Source organism: Saimiri boliviensis, chromosome 8, assembly GCF_048565385.1.
Source record: "Saimiri boliviensis isolate mSaiBol1 chromosome 8, mSaiBol1.pri, whole genome shotgun sequence".
NCBI classification, from domain to species: domain Eukaryota; kingdom Metazoa; phylum Chordata; class Mammalia; order Primates; family Cebidae; genus Saimiri; species Saimiri boliviensis.
Window position 1 is genome coordinate 25,762,811 of NC_133456.1, and position 8,415 is coordinate 25,771,225.

General features: G+C 47.8%; 1 pseudogene; it reads left to right on the forward strand.

Moving 5' to 3' along the window:
- The first annotated feature begins 2,372 nt into the window (after window positions 1–2,372).
- Window positions 2,373–6,282, forward strand: LOC120367147 (general transcription factor IIF subunit 2-like; annotated as a pseudogene).
- Window positions 6,283–8,415: the final 2,133 nt, after the last annotated feature.

Below are 8,415 nucleotides of genomic sequence, written 5' to 3' on the forward strand. Positions count from 1 at the left end.
CCTGGTCCTTGGAGCGCAAGCCAGGGCAGCTGGCAGCCTCCACCTGGAAGGAGGGCTCCACCATGCAGGACGGCTGGGCTCATGTCTGTGTGTTTTGTTTGCATTGTCTCAGTAATGAGCCACGTCACACAATAAGGAAGGTGCCTTTTTCCTCCTTTTAAGAAGAGAAACTGAGACTTCACATGTTTAAAGTAATTTCCTCCAGGCCTTGTAGACGTTCAGGAACAGAACCTGGATTTAAACTCGGTTTAAGCCAGTGATTCTCAAAATTGTAGTCTCAGGACCCCTTTACACTCTTAATGAATAAATTAAAAATTGCTGTAGACCTTGATGAGCTTTTTAAAAAGATGGTGAGTTATACCTTTTGGTATTTAATATATTTGAAATGAAAAATGAGAGGCTAGCTGGGTGTGGTGGCATGTATCTGTAATCCCAGCTACTCAGGAGGCTGAGCCAGGAGAATGGCTTGAACCCGGGAGGCAGAAGTCACAGTGAGCTGAGATCTCACCACTGCACTTCAGCCTAGGTGACAGAGCGAGACTCTATCTCAAAAAAAAAAAAGAAAAGAAAAGAAAAGAAAAAGAAAAAAGAAAAGAAAACTGAGAGGCTTATTTATTTATCTATCTATATTAGGTTGTATATATTTTGGGGGTACATATGATATTCTGATACATACATACAATGTGCAATGATCAAATCAAAGTAATTGGAATATATATGATCTCAAACATGTATCTTTTCTTTCTGTTGAAAACATTACAAATCTCTTTTTAGCTATTTTGAAATAGACAAGAAATTACTGTTAACCTATAATTTCACTATCATACTGCCAAATACTAGCATTTGTTCCTTCTACCCAACTGTATTTCTGTATCCCTTAACCAACTTTGGAGGAAATTTTAAAGCACAGGAACACATGCTGTCAGAGTGGTGACATCACAACACCTGCCCATTGGCTGTCAGAGCAATGACTTCGTCATGCCTGTTGGAAGTTGCTGCCATGCCTCCAAGAGGGAATGAGAAAGAGGAGTAATATGTTAACATTGTCGCAAACATGGTTTTCACCTTGAAGATGCCCTGAAAGTGTATTGAGGCCCCAGAGCTCTCTGGACCACTTTAAGAACCACTCGGTCCTCCAAACTGCTGAAAGCAGGTGCCTTGGTGAGCACAAATCAGGACAACTTAGAGTTTCTGTGCTGGAAGGATGGCCTCAGAGGAGTTCATCATGGCCAGGAAAATGAAGGAGGATAGAGAGCTTGTTGATGAGGAAGGAGCCAGCACAGCTCTGCTGAGTGGCCTCTGTGCAGACAGCGTCCCTAGTGCTGTCTGTACTTCCCCCATGATGGAGTCACCAGGGCCACTGCTGCCCACAGAGGCTAGAGAAATGAAGGAGCTTGTCCAAGGTCACACCACCACTGGGGAATGGCTCTAGAAGACTGAGCAGGGGGAGGGCCCTGCTGAGATGACCTTCAATTACCTGGCCAGCCCTCGTCAGCCCAGGCTCCTACCCGGTATTTTAACCTGATGTTTGGTTGACAAAGCAGGGAGTGTTAGGGTCCAGCCTGTTCTGGCACCTTCTTCATCAATCAGCAAACCTCTAAGCACTTACTCTGTTCTGCAGGTGAATCTGAGAAGTGGACAGGAACTACCAAGTGAATAAATACAGAATGCCAGCCTGTGCAAGGTATAGCAGAGGGCATGCAAAGACATCACTCTGCCCTCCGTCTTTTGAAGGAGGCACTCTGTAATCTAAGCACTGGGTTGTCCCCATCTGTCTCCTAGGTGACCCTAAGGCTCACCCCATGCTCCCTCCCATGCAGCCTTCCTGCTTGCGGTTTCCTCTGCAGGGACTGCCCTGATGCCTCCTTTCTTCCACCAACTACTCCCAGCTCCCGAAAGCTGTCCTCAGAGGCCCACAGCAAAGCCTGCGCTCTGTCCAGCCCCACCCCTGGCCAGGGCCAGTCACACCTGGAGTCAAGTGGCCTTCTCCATGTTGTCCTCGTCCAGCTCTGGGATGGGACCAGCGTTGTCCCGGCAGAGTGTCTCGCGCCATTTGTCCCAAATAAGTTGGTCGTCCCCCATCCCACGGGCCTCCCTGCCCACCAGGGGCCAGCTCAGATTCTGCCTTTTTCTTCTGTTCTCCCGGCTTCTGTCTCTCCAAGGAGAGCAAGGCTCTACCCTCCAGATGTCAGGATGTCCCCCCAGCTAGACTCCCGCCTGCCCCACTGCCCGCCTCTAGAGTCCATGCTGCCCAGTGACCCAGCACAGGTGGTTCACAGGCCCTGTCATTCGGGAAGGCCTGGCTCAGCCGGGGAGGGCAGTGGAACCGCACACACAGTGCTAAGAGAAGGGGCGCTGGAAAATGCAGGAGGATGGAGGACGGCCTGGAGGAGGGTGGCACTGAGCTAAGGGAGATGTGGGGGTCAGGAGAGCAGAAACACATGGTGAGGGGCTGGGTCCTTGCAAAGGCAGTCGGTATTGCCATAAACGGGAGGAGGCACCGGGCCTGGTAACCGAATGAATCGCACAGGCTACTTCCTGTCTCTGAGCCTCGGTTTCCTCATCAGGGAGGAAATGGGAGTGATAATAAGGCTGGCTCCTTAGTGGACCTGCGAGCGGGCGCTTCAGTTGCGCAAAGGCTGCGCTGGCTGCCTCTGACGCCCCTGCTCTCTTGGCCTGTGGCCCCTGGACACAGCCACAAAGGCCGCCTGGGAGAGGACGCGGCTCCCTCAGTCCCGCCGCTCCGCGCCCTCCACGGAGGACAAATGGAGCCTCAGGCCACCGGCGCGCGGCGGGGCCAGGCTGCGCCGCAAACCGCTCACGTGTCCCTGCCTTTAAAGGGCGCTTAAGCGCCCGGGCCTGCGCCAGGGCGCGCAAGAAAACACACAGCCTGGAGCTTCAAGAAGCCTTTCTTTCTTCCTTTTAATCACTCACTCCCGGACTTTGCGTATCCTCCCAACCCCGCCCCGCTTGCGGGAATGTTATGAATGGAATGTACGGATTCCAGCCTGTGCGCGCGCGTCCAGGAATGCAGGCCGCGGCGACCTCTCGACCCAGGGCCAGCGCTCCGCCCCAGCCCCACAGCCTGGGATCCCAGAGCCGGCCCGGCAGCCACGAACACTCAGGTCCACGTAGCCTGAAGTCTTAGTGGGAGATTCAGACGGCAAGCATTCAAAGTGAGGCGAGAAAACCAAGCCTCGCCGCCGGGACACACCGGGGCCGCGTTCACGCTCCGGCCCTGGGGATGTGCGCAGCGGCACACACAGCAGGGTGTGTGCACACAACAGGGGGCACACATACGGGGGGGGGTGCACACGCAGCCTTTGCATGCACAGAAACACCTGAGGTGGGGCACACAGACACACACTGGTGTACACGCTATGGTCTTTTCAAACTGATGCATATAGTAGGGCCTTTTTGCACACAAAGAGACCTACACTCACATACCAGAAGCTTGCACACTGTGCACCCCTACCCACATATAACTCCAGTGGTGTACACACAAAGCATAGCTGGTTGTGTAACTGAATAAAAAGGGCACATATATCCATGGCACGGCGTGCACACAGGCACAAATAGTGGAGTGTTGTACTCACGAGAGACCCCAAACACAGCTTCCATCGCCTTGGCGGACAGAGAGGCTTCCCTGAAGTCCTGGACCAGAATGCCAGCTCCTGGCTCCCTGGGCTGGAGGGGAGAGCTTGGTTCCTCCCTTCTGCTCAGCCCCTACCCCTCCCAGCCTAGCCTCTCAGAACTGAGTCTCCTGCAGATGTGATGGGCTGGTGAAAAGCTGCAAAGAGAGGGCATTGAGGGGTGCAGTGGGGGGCCTCCTTTGGGGCTGTGCTAACTCACGTCCGTGTGTTTGTGTTAAACCGTGACTCAAGGGGCTAAGGGACTGGAAGCCGTTGCCTGGAGATTCGGAGTGTCCACAGGGGCTCCAAGGCTGATCCAAGCAGGGCCAGGCCTCCCCAGTCCAGCTCCTGGCCACGGGTGGCCGCCAGCCAGGCCTGTGTCCATGCCAGCTCCACCACCTCCCTCTGGACACTGTGTTCTCTCTCGGGATACCGGGCAAACGTGAGCATCCCAGCCCTGTGGGAACAAGGGCATCCTGCCAGCCCTTTCATTCATTCACTTATCCATCCAGTCATTTATTCATTCATTCAAGAACCGTTTGCCGACTGCCTACAACAGGCCAGGCACTGCAGGCTCACAAGGCCATCGGGACACTCTGCCTCTGTCCCCAGTGCCCCACAAATTTCCAACTAACGGATATGTTTTGTTTGGCCTTGGGATGATTTTAAAGCTTTTAAAATAATTAAATAATATAATTTTAGTCATATTAAAATGTCATATGAATTACAATTAAATATGTGAACCCTGAAAATTTGAGACATGTCTTAGTTAATCTGAAAAGTTTGTTTGGGCTCTTTCCCCAGGTTCACAGTGTTCTGGCAGGTAAGGAACATCGGCTCTTCACCTCTCAGCGTGACTTGCCTGAGGCTCGCTCAGTAACTCTCCAGCTCCTGGGGTGGCTGCTGCAGCCCACACGCCTCCACAGGTGACAGACCCACCGTCAAGCATGAGGAACTCGACCTGACTAGCGCCAAACATTCACAGGAGTGTGGCTAGTCAAGTTTCCTAAATATTTGTCACAGCAATGGGCTAAAGCCCCTGGAAGAGGTTAAGTTGGGAAGCTGCAGATTGCCAAGAATCAAAGGACTGAGGTGTCATTTACTTTGAATGAGGATCTTGCAAATATTCATGATATTGCTGGAAAACCAGCTTCAGTCAGTGCTCCTAGAGAACATCCATTTGGGTGCAAAGTGTCGGAGGACAGACATTAACAGTATTTACTGAGAGCTCATCAGATAAGCTGTCATTGGAAGGAATTGTGATACAAAGAGCTGAATGCCAACCAACTGCCAGTGAAAACTACATGCAATTAAAAAGATTGCAAACAGAAGAGTCTTCCAAACCTCTGAAGCTATCACAACAACTGGACAAAGTTGTAGCAACCAATTACAAACCTGTTGCTAATCATCAACACAATATTGAGTAGGAAAGGAAAAACAAAGACGATGGAAAGTGAACTCTAGCTGATAAGCAACATGTTTTAGACATGCTATTTTCAGCATTTGAGAAACATCAATACTGTAATCTTAAGGACTTGGTGGACATCACAAAACAACCTGTGGGGTGCCTGAAGGAAATTTTTTTTTTTTTTTTTTTTTTTTTTGAGAAGGAGTCTTACTCTGTCGCTGAGGCTGGAGTACAGTGGCCTGATCTCAGCTCGCTGCAACCTCTGCCTCCCAGGTTCCAGTGATTCTCCTGCCTCAGCCTCCCGAGTAGCTGGGACTGCAGGTGTGTGCCACCATGCCTGGCTAATTTTAAAAGAAATTGGTGTTCAGAATGTAAAAGGGATCCACAAAAGCACATGGGAGCTGAAGCCAGAGTACAGACACTACCAAGGAGAAGAAAAGAATGACTAAGACTCCTAGCCAGCATGCTAGTGAAACAGCTAGCGTTGATGACAAGCAAAAGGCGCTGACCCTGGAAGGCTTGAACACCGCGTGTTAATAGGGGTTAAGTAACAGGACTCTCATTTTTCTCAGCAATTTTTTTAAACCTATAATTCTTGTAAAGTTTCTTAACTGTTTTGTTTTGTTTTTTTGTTTTTGTTTTTGTTTTTGTTTTTGAGGAGAAAGAACAAATTTATAAACTTAACATATTAAACCAGATTATTCACAATGGGAATAAGGTTGGAGGATTAAGAGGTTTTTACTTAAATATTAGCTTTTAAACATGTACAATTAAGAAATGTTTTCTAAATGAGGACTCTCACCCTTGTTGTATCTCTGAGGAGCTGAGGTAATACAGATCAAAGGAGAACTGTATAGCGAGAAAAAAAACCCGTCAACTACAAAAACTCTTAAAAGGAATAAAAAGTCAAAGTACCTTATTTTGAAATTGTCAAAGAACAAAGCAATGTTTTTTTTTTTCAAACAGGTGATCATGTTTCCTGTTCATAGTCAGCATTAATAGAAGGAGAGCATGTAAGTTTGTAGTAAAATGGCAGTTTTCATGATTGTTTTACCGTAGTGATACGGAGATGAGAAATGTGCAGAATCATGGTCAATAGATGTTTCTTTTATTTGCTTTTAAGAAAATTAGAAATTAGGCTGAGCACAGTGGCTCACGCCTATAATCCCAGCACTTCGGGAGGCCAAGGAAGGCGGATCACCTGAGGTCAGGGGTTTGAGACCAGCCTGACTAACATAGTGAAACCCCATCTCTGCTAAAAATACAAAAATTAACCTGTAATTCCAGCTACTCCCAAGGCTGAGGCAGAAGAATCACTTGAACCTGGGAGGCAGAAGTTGCAGTGAGCAGAGATCTCACCACTGCACTCCAGCCTGGGCAACAGAGCGACACTTCATCTCAAAAAAAAAAAAAAAAGAAAAGAAAAAAATGAAAATTTAAATATCTTTCCAAATTTTCAAGATCTGTCTCCACCAGTCAGATTATGAGCTTCTCAAAACTATCTTGCCCCTAGAACTTTACTGCTTACCCAGCAGACATGTATGTACTGGCTATCACATGGCAAATGATATCAGCAAATCAGCAAATCAAGAAGGACACAGGGGTCCAGCTGAAACAGAAAATGTTAGTTTCAATTCCTGGGGCATTAAAATGCCTCTTTTCCCTTTCTCTTTAATTAATTTTTAAATGAAAACGATACATGTATATGTTAGAAGTTTTTTCTAGCACAACACGTTATATATTAGGCAATCCAAAATCATACCGTCAAGACCACCAAACAAACAAACAAAAAGAAGCTTTAGTAAACTAAGCACAGGGCAAAGTTGTTTCTCCACTTGTTCATTTTGTTAGCTGCTTCTGGATGCTTGCAACCAAGAAGTAACAAGGGCCCAAGTTTCCATAGTGTTTGCAGAGGAAAAAAAAAGAGAAAAAAATAATCAAAATAAGAATAGTAAGTGCCAAAAATGGAAGAAAATATTATATAATTAAAACAAAGCAAGGAAATATATATCCATTTAGAAAAACATTTTTTTTTTTTTCAAGATGGGGTTTCACCATGTTGGTCAGGCTAGCCTTGAACTCCCGACCTCAGGTGATCCGCCCACCTTGGCCTCCAAAGTGCTTGGATTACAGGCGTGAGCCACCACGCCTGGCCCAAAAAACAATTCTTATATTATTTGCTTTTAGCAGCGAAACATTAGAATTCTGAGATTGTTACCGCACTAAGAAGATTTTTATTCTTGTGTACACACTGTCAGATAAAATCCTGAATACGGAAAATAAAAGTTGACTTGGCCTGGCACAGTGGCTCACACCTGTAATCCCAGCACTTTGGGAGGCCAAGGCTGGTGGATCATGAGGTTAAGAGATCCAGACCATTTTGGCCAACATGGTGAAACCCCATCTCTACTAAAAATACAAAAATGAGCTGGGCGTGGTGGTACAAGCCTGTAGTCCCACCTACTCAGAAGGCTGAGGCAAGAGAATCGCTTGAACCTAGGAGGTGGATATTGCAGTGAGCCTAGATTGCACCACTGCACTCCAGCCTGAGTAACAGAGCAAGACTCCATCTCAAAAAAAAAAAAAAAAGGTTTACTTATTTTGCCAAGGTTAAGGACACGCCTGTGACACCCCGTCAGGAAGTCCTGATGACATGTACTCAAGGTGATCAGAGCACAGTTTGGTTTTATACATTTCAGGGAGACATGAGCTATCGATTAATATATGTAAGAAGTGCATTGGTTTGGTCTGGGAAAGCGGAACAACTTGAAGCCAAGGCAGGAAGACCCGACGTGGGGAGGGAGCTTTCAGGTCACAGATAGGTGATACACACACGATTACCTTCTTCTGAGTTGCTGATTAGCCTTTCCAAAGGAGGCAGTCAGATATGCATCTATCTCAAAGAGCAGAAGGGTGACTGAACAGAACGGGAGGCAGAATTGCCCTAAGAAGTTCTCAGTCTGACCGTTCCCTTTAGCTTAGTGCTTTGGGGGGGTCCCAAGATTTATTTTCCTTTCACAAATATTAAGATAAAATAATAAGAGAATCCAGATTTTCATCTCATTTTGGAAAAATGGGAGAATCTGACCTTCAGCCTGCCTTCTCACCAAGCAGCAATGCCTGGCACGATGCCCAGCTGCCCCCTTCTGCCCAGCCGGTGCACTGCACCTTACCGCTGCTCCCGGCCTTTCTAGACAGGGCTTGTCTTTCTGGGGGCTCATAGAGCTTGTGTTAGGCTTTAGGAGTGTTTGCAGCAGGGAGCCTCCAGGGGAGGTGGCTTGCGCCCCACGCTGTCCAGAGTCCAGGAAGGGACAGCCCGGGAGCATGGCTGGGTGGGACTGTCAGCGACCCGAGTGGATTAACTCCCGGACTCAG